General features: G+C 35.5%; 1 long non-coding RNA gene across 1 annotated transcript; it reads right to left on the bottom strand.

Annotated features, from left to right (window-relative positions):
• Positions 1-19,725: 19,725 nt before the first annotated feature.
• On the bottom strand, positions 19,726-21,540 carry LOC136202256 (uncharacterized). Its single transcript, XR_010674380.1, has 2 exons — positions 21,347-21,540; positions 19,726-20,732 (listed from the first exon to the last, which is right to left on the bottom strand). It is a non-coding gene; the product is annotated as an uncharacterized lncRNA (long non-coding RNA).
• Between the last annotated feature and the right edge of the window lie 3,183 nt (positions 21,541-24,723).

The following is a 24,723-nucleotide window of genomic DNA, read 5'->3' as shown; positions in this document are numbered from 1 at the left end:
GTGGGGTACATTTGTCTTAAACCATTTTGCTTTCAAGAGCACTTTTACAATCTCACATGGGAAACTTATAACCATTTGAGTGGGTATATATAGAATTGGGCTTTAGAAGCCTTTAAATTGTGTTAAGTGGTTTTTAGCAAATATACCACACGCGGGCGCGCGCTCGTTCGTTCGCGCGACGCCCGCCCGACTGGACTGGTCCCGAATTTTATTTTATTTTTTATCCGTTTCAACTTCTTTGAATTTTTCTTTAGCATTTTAATTAGTCAAAAACGGAACCTTATTTATCTCCTGGTCTCACTCCATGTTCTAACGTGTATATGAACGTTCTAATGTTCATATTTCTGTGGCCTATAAGTACAGTAAGGTTCCAGCTTTTCTAAACACAGTTCAAGGCAGTGGCCTCCGCCATGGCACAGTCCGATTTTCGTTCTTAATTTCAATTCCCTTTTTTCTGTAACCCTCCTTTGTTTTCCAACAGTTAGTACCATCAGCATCACTATTATCACTATAGCTGGTATTTTGGGTTTTGGATGAGACACATAACTAGTGAACTTTCTACGTGAAATTGACACAATATTATTAATGTCAATGCCCTGAAGTCCTTTCACTCTTCCCTTTCTCTTTTTAACTTCCATGATTTCTTTGGAAAATATCTCCTTCAGTTCCTTCATTAGCTCAACCTCACATTTGTTCTCTTGCACATACTTGATTTTTTTTGTAAATTATTGGAGGCACACTCATCCCATATGATTTGATTAAAATTTTTTAGATGCTCAACATCTTTACCATACCCTAGTATTGAAACTTCCTTTTTCTTGACACATGGTTGAGCATATGATTGAGAACAACTATCATTAGAGCCAAGCTCGGTGCATTCTGCACTGCCATTGTCCTTTGCTGTCCATAAACTTGTTTTGTTTCTTGCCTGATGCTTTGATTTCTTTTTCAAACCTCTTCCTCTTTTTCGATACTTCCAAATTTTGTACATTTTGCTTTGCACTAATTTGGATATTGCAATCAAAATTATTGGAGTTTGTTAATTGTGTTGAAAAAAATAAAACCAAGGAAAAAAGCTCAGAAGTAACCCAAAACTATATAATTAGATCCAAATACATTCTAGATTAAACCAAATTTATGTTGATAGTAATTATATATTTATTGTAGAAACTATCCTTTTATAATATAAATACCATTTTCATATAAACACAATAGAAAAGAAAAAATAGTGTTTATTTTGACATTGGTGATATCAAGTGGGGGGTTTTTTTTTAATTAAAAGGATGGTCCTGAGAGAGAGCGACCGCCAGACATCCTAATTAGGTTGGCACCCCTGACAAGGCACCGAAACCCAAGACCAAAATATTATTAATACGAAGAAAAATGAGAGTAACAAAGTTAAGCAAATCGGTAGACACACCAACCATTGAGATTACAGAAAAAACAAAATTGCAAAAACTAGGAACTGAGTCCCACCAAGTGAATTGAGTAGCGTTTCTCCCATAGTTTGCTAAAAGATCTACAACCTGGTTTCCTTCACGATAGATATGCGACACAGCCAAAGTGCAGTTGTCCAATTTAGCTAAGCAACCAGCCAATTCTGCCAAACAGTCCAAGGAACTGCTGACGAACAACTTCTCAGCACCTGCACGACGTAAAGAGAATCACTTTTGAGCCAGATACGAGACCAACCTTTGTCGATTGCAATGTCATTTGCAATAACCGCGGTAGACAACTCGGCCACAAAAGCACACGCAAACGAAATTGGATAAGCGAATGCACCAAGACAAGTTCCATCAGTCACACGGAAAATACCAGCACAGCCCGCTACCCCGGGAGTTCCAAAAATAGAGGCGTCTGTATTGAATTTGATCCAAGAGATCGGAGGGCGCTGCCAAGTGACAGGGATAATCCGAGGAGCACGATGGGGAGGCCTATCGATTCCAAGCTCTTTGAGAATGTTGCATTCAGTAGTCGAGTTCCACGTACTGCCTACTGCAAGGCTACCCGTCTCTCTAATCGATTGCCAGAGCCGTCCGAGGGCAAGAAAAATACACGGCTCCTCATTGTCAAAGAAAGCCTTGTTTCTGGTATACCAGATGATCCAAACACCATTAATAATAGCCAACGACCATAGGGCCATAATTTGTGAACTGAACCGCTGTTGGGCCGCCTCCTGAACCAGCTCGGTAAACAACGACTCCGTGCAGATTCTCCTGCCAAACAGTGAGCTGATCCCTCTCCAAATTTCTTTAGCGAAAGGACATGAGATGAACATATGCTCCGCTGTCTCCACATCCGCTTTGCAGAAACAGCACCTGGACAGGATAAAAATTCCACAACCGCGTAGACGATCCTGGGTAAGGAGAGCACCATGCATTTCTTTCTAGCGGACCACAGAGTGAGACGGGGAATGTAAGGTTTCCAGATAAAACTTCACCAATTAGGCCCTTCAACAGCCGTTCTCAGTCAATTATAGAAGAGCTTGGGCGTAAAACAACAAACACAACCAACCAACTGCTACATTGGTGATATCAATTCATCTCTTACCACTGTACTAAACAGAACAACTGTCATGGTTTATGCATTCAAATTTTACTACCCCGTTACTATCATCGACTAAATAGCTAATTTTAGAATGTATTAGAGCAGTCACTCTCTTGCTAATGGACATCCATCTTTGACCAAATGTCTAAACTTCTGGTTGTGCTTCATTTGTGGTTAGTGGAGGCATTTGAACAAGATGAAACCTGTTATGAATTGGAAGATTGTGAATTTACCCTTTTTCCTTACTGCAGTACATATATGTTTTGAATCAACAAAATATGGCTTTACTTCACAAAGAAACTTAATTCAATTGATTGAATTGGTAGTCTGAATCCCATCATCGGATTTGGGAGTCCTAACATTTCATCATCTCCATGTAATAGGTTCAACTTCTTCTTGTGCTTAGAGCTATGTTGCACTCAAATAGAAACCGATGCAGGAAACAATATTGGAAACAAAAAAGAAACGGAAACAGAAACAGATACGAAACGCGGAAACGCTTATGAAAAAAACATTTCGTGCAACATATAGGCTTAGAGTGATAATGATTGATCCTTGACTCTCAAATAGGAGCACATACTAATGTACCTTATTTCTAAGACATAACTTTCATAGAACTCAAAAGGGCTAAGGAGAATAAATGCAGAGAAGTGTCTATGCAACCAGTGGTGAATACAGGTTTACTCGGTTGGGGGGGGGCCGATTTTACATGTGCATTCGGGAAATTTTTTTTTTTGCTAAATCCGACTTTTTTTTTTGTATATATGCGTGTTATAATTTGAATGATCAAGAACCAATTTTAAGTATTAATATATAATTTCTCAAAATTAAGATAGATTTCATTTAATAGTGCTAACATGTAAAAAAAAAAAATTGGATTTAGGGAGGGCTGAACATGTACCAAAAACAATTAAGAAAATTGATTTCAGATGACGTACCAGGCAAAAAAAATTAATAATTTGGATTTAAGGAGGCCTAAGAGGCCAAAAAAAGTTAGAAATTTGGATTTAGAAAGGCCTAACAAGACAAAAAAAAAATTAGAAATTTGGATTTATAGAGACCTAACAGGCCAAAAAAAAATTAGAAAATTGGATTTAGAGAGGCCTATAAGGCCTAAAAAAACTTAGAAATTTGGATTTAGGACCAGCTTAACATGTAATGAGGTATATTTAATTTTTTTTATTAGTTCAATACTAGTTTCTAAAAAAATTAGGGATAAGGTACTAAAACAGGCCTATAGTTTTTGAGGAAGTATCAATTTAGGATTCACGTATAAAATGACACCAATATAGGCTTAATCTTTAAAAAATGGTATCAATTTAGGCGTCGATAACGAATTGGAAAAGACATAATAAAAATGAGTTCAAAAGTGTTATGAAAATAAATAAATTAATTAATAATGGTAACATAGTTTTATAATTTTTTTTTTGAAACAATAGTTTTATAATTATTGAAAAATAAAATTTAAAGAAATAAACACTTTCTAAAATAAATTGAGGTTGGGGGGAATTGAATCAAGGACCTTTTAAAAAAATGCAATTGTTTTAACAATCTCATCCACCTTTAAACAATGAAATATTTCTACATAGAGTATATATAAACTAATATTTGGGGGGGCCGAAACTGCTGGTAACCACCCCTCTCTCCGCCCCTGTGTGCAACATTGATCACAAGTTCACAATGCTTAGCCATACCAAAAGGAGTATCGATCTTTAAAACGACATCAGATTTCATTGACATTCTACATCAACATCATTCTACATCAACATCGTCCTCACATACTTGGGTGAGCCCCATGGGCAGGCCACGAGGATGTTGACGGGAGAGGATTTCTTTCCATCTATTAAACATCAAAGTCTAAAGTAACTAGAACACTTTTTAATGTCTCACAAGAATCTCAACTCGAATTGTCATTTGTTGATACTCGACGATAACCAACTGAAGTTCTATACTGCACTGTATAGTCATTACCTGGTGTAATTCTATAGTCTAATGGAATTTAATATAACAAGCAATAGAAAAAAAATTCAGGTGACTATGCTTAGAACCAATGAATATCCGATAAATCGGCCAACAAATGAATAGTTCAAGAAAAAACATAGAATTTCAAAGACAACTATTTACTATAATTAAATTTTCAGAGCATGCAATTTCACTCATGCAATTTCACTGATTTGGGAGTCCTAGCATTTCACCATCTTCATGTAATAGGTTCAGCTTCTCCTTGTGCTTAGAGCTATGTTGCACTCAAATAGAAACCTATACGGGAAACAATATTAGAAACAAAAAAGAAACGGAAATAGAAACAGATGTACATTATTGTGCTTATGAAAAAAACATTCCGTGCAACATAGGCTTAGAGTGATAATGATTGATCCTTGGCTGTCAAATAGGAGCATAAACTAATGTACCTTATTTCTAAGACATAACTTTCATAGAACTGAAAAGGGCTAAGGACAATAAATGTGGAGAAGTGTCTGTGCAACATTGATCACAAGTTCACAATGCTTAGCCATACCTCCTTAAAACGACATCAGATTTCATTGACATTCTACATCAACATCATTCTACATCAACATCGTCCTCACATACTTTGGTTTCTTTCCATCTATTATAAACATCAAAGTCTAAAGTAACTAGAACACTCTTTAATGTCTCACAAGAATCTCAACTCGAATTGTCATTTGTTGATACTCGACGATAACCATAAACTGAAGTTTTATACTGCACTGTATAGTCATTACCTGGTGTAATTCTATAGTCTAATGGAATTTAATATAACAAGCAATAGAAAAAAAAATCAAGTGACTATGCTTAAAACCAATGAATATCCGATAAATCAATTACTTCCCTGAAGCCATATTTAAAACCGGCCAACAAATGAATAGTTCAAGAAAAAACATAGAATTTCAAAGACAACTATTTACTATAATTAAATTTTCAGAGCATGTAATTTCACTCATGAGATATTCCATATATATAAGAGTACTCACATTTTATTCACATTTGTTTCCAACAAAACTTGTAAAAGATTAAAAATATCCTAGCCTATCCACCTCTGTTACAATATCTCAACTCAGACTCTCCAATCATAATTGATAAACATCATTCTTCTTCTGCCCGAACTATTTAATTTCTTTACTTTGTATTTATGCACGAAAACCCAACAGTTTATACTTTTTTTTAAAGGACAAAATCGGAAGACACTTTCTGTTATGTGTTGCACCTCAATTTGGAACTTGAAGGAGTTGCCAAACTTTGAAGCAATGACAGTACATCAGCAATATCATCTAGAATCTATATTTGTGAAGACAACTCCAAGACTGGATGCCCTGCTCTTCCTCTTCGCCTACCATAATGAAGCTTTGACACAGTTTTCATACCCCTGTAGGATTTGGCTCTGATTTGAATCCATATTTTCACTGGAATTTGGAGTATGACGAGGAATTAAAAACATGTAAGTTCCTTTCCTCTACAGTGAGACTGGATCCCCTGCTTTTCTGCTGCTTTGCCTACCAGAATGGCATAAGCAAAATAATAAAGTTTATAGCTTTTTTCCCTTAAGCAAAATAATTCAGGAATTACAATCCCTTTTGCTGATTTTAGCATAATTATTTTAATTATGATCTGAAGAATAGTAAAGTTTATAGCATTTTTCAATTGGCATTAAGCCAATATATTCAGGAGATACCTCTTCATTTGACAAGATATAATTTATTCTTGATGAGTTAAGGCTCATGAAAGGAGATGAAATGGATTTCAAGCACGAATGCGGCTTAAGGAGAGGAGACAGTGACATTGATTCTTCAAGCAGCCATTCTGAGTCCCGTTTAGGTGTTGTTGAACTAGATCATGAAATGCACTAACAGATTTCGATTTGTGAACCAGATCACGAAATGCACAAACCAATTTTGATTTGTGCTCATGTTGCTAATGATGAAAGTAGCAAATTCCAGCAGACCGGCATCATTGCTCCTGCTGCTTCAGGACAAACCAAAAATGGAAAAGCTGTAAGCAGGAAGAGAGGAAGAGGCATACAGATTGATTTAAACGAAAAGTAGGGATCGCTGGAAGTAGCCAGGCAGAAGAAAGGCGAAACTAATGTTGCTTTCATTGATCTGAAAACTCTCATGAACACTTCGTTAAATCAACCTAAAGTAAATAGAAAGGACTTGTTATCATGGATGAGGGGAGAAATGAAGAAATTGGCAGCCAAAAGAAGAAAGACAGCTCAAAGGAAGTGGAAATCCAAATCAAATTGTAGCACCAGAATAAGCACGAAGAGAATGCTCGAGTTCAGTACAGAAACATCATTGGCAAGAACATTCAAATTCCATATCAGAACAATGCTGAATACCATGTTCATGTGAAGAAGTCAGTCACATTTAGTGTGAATGTGCAAGTACTCAACTTTGTGAAGGACACCGGACAGCAGCCTCAGAAGAATCCTCAGGAAAAGCTCAAACAAGTACTCAAATTTGGCCATTTAGTGTGAATGTGCAAGTACTCAAATTTGGTAAAGGAATTGTTTTGTTCCAAAATAAAATATTTTTCCGTGTTTGACTACAACACCAAAAACAATAACTGAGGGATAACTACTATTTTTAAAATGGTAAGAAGAAATGGAATAGCATTCCAAAATTAGCTGATTCTAAGAAATTACACTCCACAACTGGAATATATAGTTGATTATAACAGTGCCATTGTTTTAGTAAATCCAGAAGAGAATGCACAAGAGAAATCAGCAATACCTGACAAAAAAAAAAAAACTATGATGATGCATAGCAAATAAGTTGACCATATAAAGCTTAAACAAAATATTCACAATCCAGGCACCCAGGTAATTAGAACCCATCAATATGTTGGGCTTTGGAGACTTATAGATCTACTTCAGCGATCCAATTTTTTTTGGGCCATTAGGGTTTCTTAAGGATTATAAAATTGTGTCGCGAACTAGGTAAACAATTCTTGTGTGTTTGTTTGTGTTTTGTTTATTGTAATTATATTAGTTCCTAATACAATAAACAACACTAATTCAACATACTCAAAGTTAGGCATAATCATGACATAGATTAGGCAGCCTATTATCACAATCATAACATAATACAACATATTCAGGTTGCATAAAATTGAAAAAAAAAACAATAAATCAACAACCAACCTTCTTGGTTTGATGTCATAGTCACAATAGAGATGACCAGGCAGAGTAGAAGAAAGATTGTGTGGCAAAGGCAATGAAATTTGTATGAGTTCATGACTATCTTCATAAATGAAATGCTGGTAGAGTTTTTTTTCTTCCAGATAATGCCCATAGAGTACCAGAAATCACTGGTGGAGTTTGTAACCCTAATAGCAATCAACAGCACCGGTGACATTGGCACCGATGGAGTTGCAGTATGTAACCTAATCTGAATCAATGGCTTTGATATTGTAGTCCGGCCAGAAAGACGGTGGGTAATGGAACATCAGAGAAGACTCACCCCTCAAAACTTTGAGAACCAAATTCATCTTATGTAGTATTCCTATTGTGTGAGGTCTTTATTTGGTAATTTGGTAGGAGTACAGATCAAGCTCTTCTGTCAAACTTTTGAATTTTTGTTTTTCTTTTTTATTTTTCATTTATCTACTTTTTAAAATCCATTTATTAATGTTTCAAATATCTTAAAAAATTCTACTTAGTAATTTTATTTTTTCTCTAAAATATATGAAATTTATTTTAACCATATTAAATTTTATTAAGGATAACTCCTTAATCTTATTAGCTTTGTTTAAATTATTATAGTAATATTTATGTGTGGAAAAATCACAAATCTGGATCAATTTTAAAGTTCATTTAAACTCTTCTGTCAAACTTCTCCGTTAATTTCACACTCCCGATAGCAATTTAATTTCATCCTTATATTCCATGAAGGCTACAATTTCTTTGTCACTGGAGGCAATTTGAATAAGAGGAAACCTGTTATGAATTAGAATATTATGAATGTATCTCTTTTCCTTGCTGCAACACATATATGTGTTGACTCCACAAATTCTGGATTCACTTCATATAAGATATTCAATTGGATTCACTTCATATAAGATATTCACTTCAGTTGGGTCGCTGCAGTTGGGCCCATCGCTTCAGTTGGGCCTATATATTTTAGTCTCCATAAGCCCAACAATCTCCCACCTGGAGACTAAATCCGCCCTCTGATGGTAGTGTCATGCCTTTAACTTAATTACCAAGGCCAGCTGAAGCCATACATAGCTTCAACTTCTCTAAGGTTACAACCTTAGTCAACATGTCTGCAGGATTCTCTGTGCCTGGAATCTTCATCAACTGCAATATCTTCCTGTCCAAGAGATACCATATGTAGTGATACTTCAACTCTATGTGCTTTGTTCTTGAGTGAAAAGTGGGATTCTTTGCCAAATGAATGGCACTCTGACTGTCGCTGTACAGAATAGGATCCTTCTGCTCCTTTCCCAACTCACGCAAGAAATTTTGCAACCATACCATCTCCTTACTAGCCTCAGTCACTGCAACGTACTCAGCTTCTGCAGTAGACAAAGCCACCACCTTCTGCAGCTTTGAAGCCCAAGAGACAGCAGTACCACCCAATGTGAAGACATATCCGGTTGTACCTCTTCTCTTGTCAAGGTCACTAGATGCCAAATCTGCATCCACATATCCTGTCAACATAACTTTCTTGCCCTCAAAACATAGGGCCTGTTCAGTGGTTCCCTTCAGGTATCTCAAAATCCACTTTACTGCTTCCCAATGCTTCTTACCAGGGTCTCCCATGAAACGACTAACAACTCCCACAGCATGTGCAATATCCGGCCTTGTGCACACTATTGCATACATCAAGCTGCCAATTGCTGAGGCATACGGAGTTCTCTCCATCTGGACTCGCTCTTCTCTGCTCTTGGGTGAGTCATGTTTAGATAGCTTGAAATGGCTACCCAAAGGAACCGTAGCTGGCTTGGCATCTTGCATGCCGAATCTAACCAATACCTTCTTGCTATAATCAGCTTGTGAGAGATACAACTTTCCACCCTTCGTATCTCTTTCAATCCTCATGCCCAGAATCTGCTTAGCTTCTCCGAGATCTTTCATAGCAAACCGCTCAGATAACCGCTTCTTCAGTTTTCTCACTTCTCGAACACTCGACCCTGCAATCAGCATATCATCAACATATAACAGTAAAATTATGTAGCCTTCATTCAATTTCCTGAAGTAACAACAATGATCAGGTTCACTCCTCACGAACTCAATTTCGTGCATGAATCCGTCAAATTTCTTGTACCACTATCTTGGAGCTTGTTTCAGACCATACAAGCTCTTGTTCAACTTGCACACAAGCTCAGCGTTATCAGACTCATAGCCCTGAGGTTGCTTCATATAAATGTCTTCATCCAAGTCCCCACGAAGAAATGCCGTTTTTACATCCATTTGACGCAGCTCCAAATCTTCTGCAGCTACCATACTCAACACTAAACGAATAGTAGTCAGCTTCACCACTGGAGTAAAAACGTCAGTATAATCTATGCCATACCTCTATTGAAAGCCTTTCACGACCAGCCTTGCCTTGTAGTGTTTGCTACCATCAGCTTCTTCTTTGATTCTGAAAATCCACCTGTTTTGTAGAGCCTTCTTACCCTTCGGAAGCTCAACAAGTTCCCAGGTGCCATTGATCATCAAGGAATCCATCTCATCATCTATTGCAAGCCTCCACTTGCTCGCATCCTCTCCACGAGATGCTTCCAAGTAGCTTTCTGGTTCACCACTATCTGTCAACAGCATGTAGTTGCTTGTAGGCGTGTACCTGTCAGGTGCTCTACGCTCTCTAGTGGATCTGCGCAGTGTAACCGGTGGAGTTTGGGGTTCTTCTACCTCCTCCACAACTGTCTCCTCCACAACTACTTCCTTGCTCCCACCAGAATTCATGATGTCTAGTTCCACGACCTCTGGTCCTGCATCACCAGTATCAAATGCCCCCAGACTATCCTTGTACATTATCTGCTCGTTGAAAACAACATCCCGACTGCGAATAATCTTCCTGTTCTGACTGTCCCAGAACCGATATCTGAAATCATCACCACCGTATCCAATAAACGTGCACTTAATAGACTTTGCATCTAACTTACTTCTCTCAAGGGGAGCAATATGAACATATGAATCACATCCAAATACTCGTAGAAAGGATGGATTTACCTGTTTGCCACTCCAAGCCTCTTTAGGAATGCCACTCTCCTAACGACTCGAAGGCCCTCTATTGATCAAGAATGTTGCAGTGTTAACTGCTTCTGCCCAGAACGTCTTCGGAAGTCCGCACTTCAGCCTCATGCTTCTAGCACGCTCACACAAAGTTCTATTCATTCGTTCTGCAACTCCGTTCTCCTGAGGAGTTCCTTTGAGAGTCTTCTCCATGCGAATTCCATTCTCAGCACATAATTCCTTGAATTCCCTAAGCTCATACTCTCCACCATTGTCAGACCTCAAGCACTTTACCTTCAAACCTGTCTCATTCTCAACTAGGGCCTTCCATTTTCGAAAGGAATCAAAAGCATCAAATTTCTTTCTCAGAAAATAGATCCACACTTTCCTGGTGGAGTCGTCAATGAGGGTCATGTAATACAAAGCTCCACCAAGAGATTTCACAGGTGCAGGACCCCATAGATCGCTGTGAACTAACTCCAACTTCTCTTTCTTCAAAGTTCTGCCACCCTTAGAGAAACTGAACCTTTTCTGCTTCCCAAAGATGCAATCCTCACACAGCCCAAGATCAGCAGATTTCAGACCCGGCAACAGACCCTTTGAATACAACACTTTCATCCCCTTTTCACTCATGTGACCAAGACGACAATGCCACAAATTTGCATTGACATTCTCCCTCACGACATCAATGCTATTGAAAATGTTGTCTGTTAAGTACAACGATCCAACCTTCTCACCACGGGCAACCACCATGGCTCCTTTGGTCATTTTCCAAGCACAACCTGTAAAGATTACACAATAACTTTCATCATCCATTTGCCCGATTGACAACAGATTTCTCTTTAGGCAAGGAACATGCTTTACTCCAGACAACTTTATCACATATCCATTCGGGGATTTGATCGAAACATCTCCCTTCCCTACAATCTCCAAAGGCTCATCATCAGCAAGATAAACCTTTCCGAATTTCCCAGGGGTATAGTTTTCCATCAAATTTGCACTACTACATGAATGAAACGAAGCTCCTGAGTCTAATACCCAAGACTCCAGAGGACTTCTTACACTCAATACCAGGGCTTTTGCTGCTGTTTCTGCAGTTGAATTACTCAGAATCAACGCATCACCAAAATCCTCGCTGGTTGAATTCACTGAATTCTCCTTCTGCGGTGGCTTACATTCACTCTTGTAATGACCATTCTCATTACAATTCCAGCACTTGATGTGGCTCTTGTCCTTCACAGGTTTCCCTCTCCCTTTGGACTTAGACCTGCCGCGATTCTGTTTTGACCTGCGATCTGACCTGCCCCGATTCTCTGCATTCAAAGCAGATCCTGATGTGGAACCTGACTCTTTCCTACGAATCTCCTCGCTTATAATCAAGTCTCTGACATCATCAAACCTAAGTTTTTCTTTCCCTGCTGAAGCACTTAGGGCAGTAACCGTGCCGCTCCAACTCTCTGGTAAAGAAGATAACAGAATTAGGGCTAATACCTCTTCGTCGAAATCAATATCTACAGAACTTAATTGAGTGATTGTCATATTAAAATCATTCAGGTGCGTCGCAACTGCTATATTCTCCGTCATCTGGAGATTAAACAGTCGCCGCATCAGATGAACTTTGCTTGCCGTAGAAGGCTTCTCGTACAACGAACTCAAGATCCCAAACAAATCTATATCCTGGTGGAGCTGTTGGTGAACTTGTGGGCCCTACACCTACACTTCCACTTTCACTTTCTCTTATAAAATATAGGAATGAAGAAGAGTTTCTCTTCACTCTTTAAAATCCCAAACAAATTTAAATGATTTTTAAATTGGTTGAAATCTAAATTAAAAGAAAAAAACATGGCAACCAAGTCCTCAATAATATTGAGTTTGTTATTTGTTGTAGTCATCACTACATGTTAGTTTTTCTTTCTATTGAATTATCCTTTGTTATTCAGAATTTTGATTTCATATATAATGATAAAATTTACACTTGAACAATGGTGTAGAAAAAGGAGGAGACGGTGATGAGATAATATCTTTTATTTGGAAGAAATGTGCAGATTGCAACGATCTCAGTAAATGGCATTGTGAAACTCGTTGTGACTGTATCAAGGATCGATGTCTAAGCTCTCCTAAAATATCTAAGCTCGACTCTCCAATCATAATTGATAAACATCATCCTTCTTCTACTCGGACTGTTTTTACATTCTTTACCCTGTATGTATGCATACCTTTTTAAAAGCCAATGTCGCTTGCACCTCATTTTCGAACTCGAAGGAGTTGCCAAACTTTGAAGCAATGACACTACATCAGCATTATCATCTAGATAGTATGTAGACTTGTTTGGTTTTTGTCCAACTTTATGTATGTTTTATGTGTTTCTCAGTAGACTTTGAAAGTGTATATGTGATGCACAAATATTGGAACCAAAATGGAATTTTGCATCTCCAAAACCAAATGGCTTGAAATAGACAATTAGTTATGGGTCATTAACTCATTCTGTTTCTACACATTTTATTATTATTATTATTATTTGTTTCGGACGAGACCATATAAAAGGAGAACTTATATGATGGACCGGGTGTAATAGACCCAACCAATGAAAAAAAGAGAATCATGCTATCTCATTGGGAGATGATTGGTGTAAGGAAAAAGAGGCACAATTATCACGTTTCTATTGGCAAGATCCAATGGACCAGGACCATAGTAGAATTTCTCATATAAAACTCTAATAATTCTATGCTACTTATCGAATGCCATAATCAATTGAATTTTATAACCGTACCTATTCCTATTGCATAATATGGTATCAAATGCTAAGAGAGTGACACCGCAACTTTATTAGGTGTCAAACATATATATTTTGTTCAATATAGGTGTCTTTTAGAAAACAATATTTTAAGAAACTTTTTTATTAAAAAAATATTTTATGGATTTTCTTTTTAGATTTTGAGACTTTAATTTATTTCAAAAAACATATATAAATATTTGATTGAAAATTAGATAAATTAGAAAAACAATTTTGTGGCTACACAAATTGTGAATCATGTTGATAAATTGAATCAATTTTGTAAATTTTTGTTGGTTTTTTTGTAACCATATTAACAAGACACTGAATATTTGAAACTGTTAAAAAATTGATTAATTTATATATACTAGATTTAGTTTTTAGCATTTTAACAGAATTTTTTATACATTAAATAGCTTAGACATAATTGATATTTAGAATGTTGGAAATAACATTTAAATACCAGGGAAACGAGTTTTTCTAATTTTGATTAGGTAAGACTAAAATTGATCTTACTAGAAATGTTAGGGTTTAATTTACCATGTTTAATATGTTAAGCCTAAATCTACACTTTCTGGTAGTGCTAAATTTGGTTTTTATCCTTGAGAAAACAGGCCCATGCTTTTTCATTAAATTGTTGTTAAAACAATATTTTTAAGATTTTCTTTAAAAATAATTTGAACACTTTAACTTTACTCAAAAAATTATTAATTAGAATGTTCAGAATTTCATAAATAAAAATAAAAATTAGATTAAAAAATTGAAACTCCATGCATTTTTAGAAAATATACTATTTTATCTTTTTTTTTGTTTGAAACTCGGTACATTTCAGTGAATTTAACAAAACCTAATTATCTCAGCATCATTTTTGTAAATAAGTAATATCATTTCCCTCAGCTAATAGTCCCCAAAAATTTTGAGCAATTGACCTTGAACATAAATAATTACTCTACCATTAAGATTTGATGTAAAATAAAAAAATATACATTTGTGGTAGCTTGAAAGTTATTACTTGATCACCACATTATCATCATTATATTTACTCGTCAAATAACCAATCATGTATACATGATTTTTTTTTTAAAATATTGTTCTATGTTATGAAGTGTTGGGAAGTGAAACACAGTCACATTCATAAGATGTTTATGGTGGAGATGTGTATGTTGAGATTGATGTGTGGTCATACGAGAAAAGATCGGGTGAGTAATGAAATAATTAGGACAAAAGTATGAGTTACATCTGTTGAGAATAAAATGAGGAAAAATCGACTAAGTTGGTTTGGCTATGTAAGACAAGAACGCTTAATGCCCGGTTAGGACGACTGAAGAGTGGCAAAGGGATGTAGTGGTGAGGGTAGGGGAAGACCTAAGCAAATTTGGAGGAGGGTGATCGAGAGTGATATGAGTTTATTGGGGATTGGGGGAAATATGGTAGTGGATAGGACTGAATGGATGGAGAGAATTTGTGTCGCTGATACGACTTGATTTCACGGTTTTATGTGATGGTTCATGTTAGCCGATCCCAAATCATTTCGGGACTAAAGCTTTGTTGTTGTTGTTGTGCATAGCTATAATCAAAATTCTCGTTCACAAAGTAAAGTATTTTTAAACCATTTATTAACATAGATTGCTAGTTGTAAATCAACAATAAGTAGTGAATGTGTGGCTATGCTTTTGTTGATTTCTTAACTCTCAACTGATATTATATTATTCACTGTAATTCCCTAGAATAGAGACTGCAGATTTATGCCTTGTGGGAACACTGCAGATTTATGCCTTGTGGGAACAAGTCTATTACTACGGACATATGGTACAAAACTGTATCAACCTGAAACAAATTTTCAATTTAAAAACCTTATGTTAGATTTGAGATCAAGAAATTGTTTTCCCTTTATTAATGAAAAGGTACATCTTTACCTGTAGACAAAATCTTAGACCCACGTTTGCAAATTTTGAATGCATAAGAACGTCTTTGCAAATGGTTATATCGTACTGGAATGAGTTATAGACCCATTTGTATCTATCAGTCCGATATATGCCACGGCCTCCTGTGTGGTTGCTAAGAAAACCAAGAAGTGCTTCTATCTCATGTGGCTCAAGTGGTGCCACTTTTTTCCTCCCAATCCATACCAGATTGAATTTCCGCACTGATCAAGAACAAACTTCTTGACACTCAAACCAGGTTCTCCTTCATTAGCACCAACAGCTTGACGAATCTTCTCCTTCAATTTCTCTCTCCCAGTAACCGAATTTTGCAGGCAATTTAATTTCTCCTTCATGAAGGACACCATCTCTTTCACGAAAGCCCATTCAACGGTAATGCTTTTGTAGGGTTGCAAATGACCAATAAGTAGTGAATGTCTGGCTAAACTTTGTGAACACAACCTGCTTCACTACCATTGGACAATACTAGTCAAAATCACTAGTATGCTCATCATCAACATAAAGTGGTTTTTGCTTGAGATATCAGCTGAATAAGAGACGGAGAAAGAGTGCCAACTAAAGCAGCAAAGAGAAGTTGATCTTGGCGATTCCAATTTTGCAGTTCTGGATTAGGTTTTTGAACATTGTTTAAAGTGACAGTAGGGCTGGGAGAAGGATTTGTACCATCAACAAATTCATATAGATCGTGCCCAATCAACATGGCTTGGATTTGCATCTTCCATGAGAGATAGTTTGTAGGAGTAAGTTGAATGGTACGTTGAATATTGATATAGATAAAAGGTTTGGTTGGATCATTGGGATTGAGAATTTGGGAAGAGGAGTTAGGGTCGGTCGTGGTAGAATTTTGATTAGAGGAAGAGGAATTAAGAAAAGAGAGCGGATCGAAGGGCTCTGATACCGTATAGAGGAATATGGAAGAAGTGATTGTTCATTGATGATAATCAAATGTATAAATAGAAAATACAACTCTAAAGAATATATTTGAGATTAGATAGACTTAGTTGCAACAAACAAATATACAACCGGAAAATAAGAAGATAAATACAAATAAAAATAGTAGAAGCCCCAGCTGGGTGGATTCAAGCTATCTCCTGAGGTCGGCTATTTGTCTATCTCTCTCAGCAAGCTCACAATTATCTCACTCCTTCATCTTTACAACATCTGCAATGTATATTTTGTTGTTGTCTTTTGTTACTTATTGCCATAACTATAGTGGTGGATCCAGGATTTCTTAGGGTGCTCATTTTAGCACTATGGTTCGAGGTAATTTTTTAAGCCAAAAATTAGTCACATTTGGTGCCAACAAGATTTGTAAAAGACCAAAAATATCATATATGGGAATAATGATGATAAATTGCACTATTCCTATATGTTTTATACATTTCCTACAATGGGATGGAATGTTTTTGAGACCATCAAATGTTTCTACAGAAGAAGACTATTACATGTATGAAAAGAGCACAAATGAGAAAGAATAAGGTTTACATCTTTCAAGAATCAATGTCGGAAGACACTTGCTCATCTGTGTTGCACCTCTATTTCGAACATGAAGGAGTTGCCAAACTTTGAAGCATTGGTTGGAAATCAGCAGTATCATTTATGCTTGCTTGGTTTTTTGTCCAACAGTGCATCCAAAGATCTCAAGAGCTGAAGAACATGACAAACTTGAAGCTATTTTTTTATATGCTTTCAAACAGGTCGTCATTGGATCTGCTACAAACCTTTCATGAATATTAATTCAATAATGTTAGACCTAAGGAACCGATAGTGATAGCAAAAAGGAAATCGGTAAACAACTCGGCACATCCTAATAAATATTGAATTTGCTAGACCAATATTTCAATTTGAAAGACTATATTTTATCATATTACTATTCCTACGTGTTCGAGTCTTAGGAGCGGCCTTTTGCCAAATAAATTGGCAAAGGGAAGGTTTGCTCCAGTATACCCTTGTGGTGTGGGACCCCTCTCCGGACCCTCGCTCAGCGGGGACGTGTAGTGCACCGAACCGCCTGTTATTACTATTCCTATGGTAATGAATTCTACGAATAGAATGAACATAAATAGCACTAGCAATGGATTTTTGGTTAAATTTCAAAAACTTACCCCAATTTTGTAAGTTATCCCAAATTTGATTGTTCAAAGATGTAAACGTTGTTCTTTCTCATTTGAGCTTCATTCAGACATGTAATAGTCTTATTATGTAGAAAGATTTGATGGCCTCAAAAACATTCCATCCTGTTGTAGGAAATGTATAAAACATATAGGAATTGTGCAACATATCATCATTATTCCCATAAGTGTTATTAATGTTTGTTTTGTGTATTTTGATCCTTTGAAGACTATCAATTGTGTTAGCACTGCTCCTACATTCCACCTCCTCCTGTCATGCCTGATATTAGCCGCAATGACCTGATCAATACGATCAATTAGGAAATAAAAGTTACAAGCAAGCAAACACAGATGATCCTGAAAATAATTTTGTATGGGTTTATGAATATCACTTGATTGTCCTCGAGGAGATGCTGATTTAGGAATCAAAACCTGATCGTGTTGCGGTATCTGTTGCCAAGGGAACACTTTCCACATATGCACCGAGGAGAAGACGAGGTGGACATCATAAATGGCACCAAAAGCTTTCTTAATTACAACTTGCCTCAGCTAAGTTGGTATTAAATACTAAGAGATTGACAAACTTTGAAAGAAATTGCTTCATGTGTCCTTTTACGTGTCCCCTTGCCTCAGCTAAGTTGCTCCATGTGTCCTCAAACTTGCAATTCAGGTACCATGCATCATCTTTCTCTTCTGATTAGGGTTTTCTTGTGAGATTTCTATTTCGATCAAACAAGGCAACGAGGAATCCAGCTCTTTCCTTCTTCATTTAGAGAACTGCATAACCAAATAAGTTCAACTTTGCAATTATTCCCTACAATGTATCATCTTAAACGAAAACAACAATAATATGAAACAATTGTATATTTCTTTGTCTGAATTATAATGAACCAACTTAAGTAACTGGAGCAGATAAATGCTAATCACAATGATCACAAACATGTATAAGATGAGTTTCATCTCCAAAAACACAATATGGTTAAAAAGGAAATCACAGTATTTCAGGCAAAACAAAACTGCAACAACGTCTTCTATATCCGACCAATGTAAGGAAGAATTATAAGTAAACTTTGCAATTTCGCACTACAATATATTCAAAAACAACAGAAGCGAAGATCCAAAAAAATTAAAAACTAACTACAAAATATAAGCTTCAAACATCTGAATTTTCAAAGAAGACAAAGGGGAAATAAAATACCCATTGGAAGATGAATCAAAGATATCTGCTGGAAGAAGAAGCAAACGACATGGAAGCTCTCAACCAATAACTTTAACTTTCACAATTGAAATTTCAAACTCTCAACCAAGTAAGGGATTCCCGTGTCGGCTAATCCATTCAACAAATAAATTAAGAAGCTCTTTGTTTTATGAATCAACAAATTATTAAGAGGATGATAGGAAAGAATAGAGTCAAAATAGAGATGAAAGAGCTCCTGATGGAATGGGACAATGGGTGAAAGGGGAAAATATCTGCTGCTGTTGGATGATCAGAATAGAAAAATCTGTACATAATTGGCCTAGGTCCGAACTGAAGGAGAAAGATGATCAGAAAGAAGAAATCCCATAGGAATCAGAAGCTAAAGGAATAAGAAGCCAAAAAGAAAGATGGTATCCTATTCCTCATTAAAACACTATATGGTCATTAAGGTTCATGTCATCAAAACCTATTAAATTTAAGGCTTAGGATGGCTTGAATGTTCTATAGGATTCTAATAAGTCTAAACCTAACGGTGAAGGATGAAAACGGCTTTCTGCATTATGTTTTCAGTTCCCTTCAATTTTTTCATTTTAGATCAGTTCATACCGTTTGAAGCTTAAGGGTATAAAACAAAATGGAGTATTGATGAGAGATAGACAAGCTTGACCAAGTTACTGCATTTCATACCAGGGCGAGCCTTGGCGGAATTCTGTACAAACATATGCATATGCAAAAGGAACACAAACATATGCCATACAACTAACTATATAGGTTACTTGTTCCTACCTCTGAATAGAAGAGTTAGTCTAATGGATATAATATAGCAAACAATAGGAAAAGAGTGTGTAATGAATGCAATGACCAGAAATATGTTTAAAACCAATGAATATATCCGATAAATCAATTATTTCTCCTAAGGAAGCCATATTTAAAACAGGCCAGCAAATGAAGGGTTAAAAAAAACAGTCATGATGTATTCCATAAATATAAGAAGAGTATTCACATTTTAGTCCCATCTTTCTCCAACAAAACATGTAAAAAACGAAAAGTATCCTAGGCTATGGAGCTCTACTACAATATCTCAGCTCGACTCTCCAGTGATGATTGATAAATATCGTCTCAATTTCGAACTTGAAGGAGTTGTCTAAGTTTGAAGCAATTGGAGGACATGAGCAGTATCATCTGGATAGTAGATAGCCTTGCTAGGTTTTTGTCCAACAGTGCATGCAAAGATATAACAAAAGTGAAGTTGAAGAATATTAGGACCTGAAGAACATAACAAACTTGATTTTACTCCAAATAAGTCACCATGAACACAATTAATATTTTTTACTCCAAATTTGATTTTTGAAAGATGTAAACCTTGTACTTTCTCATTTTAGCTCCATTCAGACATGTAACAGTCTTCTTATGTAGAAACATTTGATGGTCTCAAAAACATTCCACCCCGTTGTAGGGAGTGTATAAAACATATAGGAATAGTGCAACATATCATCATTATTTCCATAAGTGTGATCCATATTTCTTTTGAGTATTTTGATCCTTTAAAGCATATCAATTGTGTTAGCACTGCTCCTACATTCCACCACCTCGTGTCATGTGTGATATCAATCAGGCATGACACGATATGGTGGAATGTAGGAGTGGTAACACAATTGATATTCTTTAAAGGATCAAAATACTCTAAAGAAACAGGAATCACACTTATGGAAATAATGATGATATGTTGCACTATTCCTATATGTTTTATACATTTCCTACAATGGGGTGGAATGTTTTTGAGACCATCAAATGTTTCTACAGAAGAAGACTATTACATGTCTGAATGAAGCTATAATGAGAAACCACAAGGGTTACATCTTTCAAGAATCAGATTTGGAGTAAAGAATATTAATTGTATTAGCGTTGCTCCAACATTCAACCTCCTCATGTCATCCCTGATGTTAGCCTCATTCCTGACCTGATCAAAGACAGGATGCGATCAATTATCACTTCTCTTACATTTGTATCATATATTACCATCCTTACTTATCTTCTATTTTATAGAGTAAAATTCTAAAAAGTAGCTACAAACAGAAAAACTAAAATGATACTTACTATTACAAGTTGGTTTGATTACACCTTATACTCTAAGTCTTAAGAGACTCTCCTAAAATCGCAAACAACATTTTTCATACAAGTTCAAATCAATTACTCCATTTCTCTACTTCTATGCAAACTTAATTGTTTATTGTGGTAGCCAAAATCGGGGATTCATTCAAATAAACTCTCTACCATGTGATCTGTTTAATATCACTGGTTTGGTTCTGCCTTTAAAAAGCCCCACCAGTTTTTCTAAATTAATAGCCCAATAAGGAGTTCCATGTATAACTGAAGGAAATTTAAGAACTTCAAACTTCTTAGTCAACTCCCTAACATGTGATTTGTTTAATATCGCAGGTTTGGAAATTTAAAAACTTCTAACTTTAAATAGCAGCAAAACCCAGGAGTTTTTCTAAATACAGCAAAACCCACAAGTGAAGCAAACAAAAGAAGTAAAAACAGCAGCAAACTTGATTACCAAATGAAAATTACCGGCAAACACAGATGATTTTGTATGGGTTCATGAGTATCACTTGATTGTCCTTCGAGATTTGCAGTATGTCTTCACCAAGGGAATACCGATGCAGTGTACCTTCACGGATGCACGGCTGAGAGGGAGAGGTAACCGATGCAGTGTGCCTTCATCATAAATGGCAAGAATACATTTTCTTGCCATAACCGATGCACTCGGGTCTCGAATTTGTAGAGGTAACCGTTCATTTTTTTATTTTATTTTTTCAGGAAAACCCTTCTTATGTGACACATCAAGCTCCATGTGTCAAAGTTATGAATTTTGTTTTTCTTTCAACCGATTTTTATTTATTAAACTATTATTAAAACAAATTTTTAAGAATTTTCTATTAAAACCATTACATTAGGTAAATTTATTTAGTCCTTCAAAAAAATTACATATTTAATCCCTAACAAATTTCAATTTCAGTCTCTTTTCTTCTAACAAAGTGGTATCCGAGTCTAGGGTTTAAGAGTTCATTCTCTCATAAAAGATTACATTTCCTAAATTAAGTGTTTGAAAGAGCCTCTAAAATTGGAGGTATTTCTAACAACGTCTCTTTTCACTATCCTCAGCTAACAAAAGCCAATTATGCTAATTGGTGCATTCGAAGGAAGCATTAGTCGGTTTTCAAAATGTTTGGGACATTGTTAAAAAAGGCTACCAAGTTCTTGTAGACAAGTCACGGCTATCCAAGGCAGACAAAGATATACAAAAAAAAAATCTTAAAAAGAATCAAAAAATGCTTACTCTCATCCATCGAAGCTTGGATGGATTAATGTTCGAGCAGCTAGGTGAGGCTACAACCTATAAACAAGCATGAGGTATCATGCGTGTTTCTCTTCAAAGTAAAGAGAAAGTTAAATATGTTCATTTACAAATGCTAAGAGACGAATTTGAGATGATGAGGATGAAAGCAACGCATGTCGTTATTGATTACTCATCTTGAGTAAAATTTATTGTGAATCAAATGAAAAATATGGTTATAAAATTGAAGATTCCAAAATTGTTGAGAAAATTTTGCTATCAATATTACCATAATTTGATTATGGAAGAATCGAAAGACATCATCACAATGACCGTTCATGAAGTTATAGGGTCATTACAATCATTTGAAGACGGGTTTAAGAAGCCTAGAGAAGAATCGAAAGAACAAGTCTTAGCAACAAAGATTTCAGTTAAAGACGGTCACATCAGTTAATAAAGAAACCAATTCGGTAGAGGACGCGGAAGAGATCAAGGAGGAAATGGAAGAGGAAGAGGATGTGGAAGAAACCAAGGAAGAGGTGACAACATCTACAACAACAACGAAAGACACAATTAATCCACAAGAGGCAGAGGCCAAGGACGTAGAAGTTGACGTGGACTCGGAGGAGGAAATTGTAGGCCGAATGGATAGTCTAATGTTCAATGTTATAATTTCTCCAAGTACGAATGTTAGATTCCTCCCAAGGAGATAGAGGAAAAAGCCAAGAACATTCAAGATGAGGAAGTAACAGACACAATGTTACTAATTAAAGGAGAGGAAAATCATGAAAACAACATATGGTTTGATACGGAGTTACTTACTTATGATTTGATACTTCTTCCAATAAAAATCAGGATTGTTGTTCATTTGATATTAGTTCTAAAAGACTGATGCTTCATTCTTACATTCTTGCTTCTATACCGTTAAAAGCATATTAACATTATGAAAAATCTATTAATGGTAGTATTCGTTTATCTTAATAAACGTGATTCTTTAGTTCTATAAAAAAAACTAATATAAAATATGAGTATTTTATTGTTATAAATATATTTATTTTATTACATATTTATTTTTTGATGTGTACTTTTTATTTTTTATACATTATATTTTTTGTTGTATATTTCTTTATTTTTTGATGTGTACTTATTATTTTATATACATAAGTAATCTCTGGGAGACTGAACTCCGGGTGAGGGTGTCAAATGTGATCTTTGGTGTAGGTTATGGAATGGTGTTGTTAGTAATAATTGTACTTCTGTCCATAAATCTATATTAGAGAATGGTTTGATTTTACTATGCTCAGAAGACTATAGATAGTTCCTACTATTTTATTATGCAGGCCGGTTCGGGACTATTTGAGGCCCTAGGCGGGATAAGAAATCTAGGCCTTTTATACATAGGTAAAATTATATATATATATATATATATATATATATATATATATATATTATCTTCTCTTTTGACATAAAAATACTTTAGAATTAAAAAAAGATGAAAAAAATATATATTCATGCAACACAAAATTTAATATTTACTCTAGCTTTATGAGATGCAAAATCACTAATTAAAATTTTAAATTCAATGTCCTTTAATATCTCATTTTCAATAGATAATAAAGTAAATCCATGTCCTTGATATATAGCTATTTTTATATGTTATTTAAAGTTAAGAAAAAAAAAGACGTTGCAAGATTTTGATAAGCGGTAAAATACGGATTTGACAGACAATATAAAATATGGACTTGATAGACAGATATATAAAATATGGATTTGATAGATAGATATATATTGGATCTGGATGGAAGATAAGTAAATTAAATTTCATGATGGTCCTAACATATTAAACTAAAGATATATATGAGGCCCCATTTTTTTTTTGGGGCCCTAGGCGGTGGCCTTGGCTGCCTTAAAGGCAAGCCGGCCCTGTTATTATGGACAATGTTCCATTTTGTGTTTGCTAAGGTTTATGTTCCGAAATTTTATGGAAGGATCTAGAGATATATTTTTGGGATTGAATAACTTTAACTTATGCATGCTATGTAATATGTGCGCTTTTGAATTATATGTATAACTTTTCAATTAAGTTTTGGTTTTTTTCTTTTTTTTTTTATTATTATAAGGTAAAAGTTTGTATGTTCACTAAATCTCAATTGCAACAAAAATAACTAACAAGTTAACAGATCCTACAAATTGAAATTGCACACGAAAACAAAGTCACCTGTTTAACCAAAATATTTACCATGTCCACATTGAGCTATAGATTCAAAATTAATCAGCATTAAGTATTGATTGTAGAATTATTTCCACCTTTGATATCGAGTATAAATTCAAAATTAAAAAACTAAGATATGTTACTGTTATATATAAATAATAATAATAAAAAATATTGTTATTATATAGACTCACCTCCACCGCCATACCAAGTCCTTCTAAGCTATCTTTTTTTTTCTCTTTTATCTCTTCTTCCATCTCTTTCTCCATTTTCTTTACTTTCGCCTTCTTTTAGGTCTGTTATGTCACATCACATGAGATACTTCTCCATTTTCTCCACTTTCTCCTTTTTGTATGTCTGTTTTGCCACATCACATGAGATACATACAAACGTGTCTGT

The sequence above is a fragment of the Euphorbia lathyris genome, chromosome 8 (assembly GCF_963576675.1).
Source record: "Euphorbia lathyris chromosome 8, ddEupLath1.1, whole genome shotgun sequence".
NCBI lineage: Eukaryota > Viridiplantae > Streptophyta > Magnoliopsida > Malpighiales > Euphorbiaceae > Euphorbia > Euphorbia lathyris.
The sequence above is the reverse complement of the archived record's forward strand: the minus strand, read 5'-3'. Positions and strand labels throughout refer to the sequence as shown.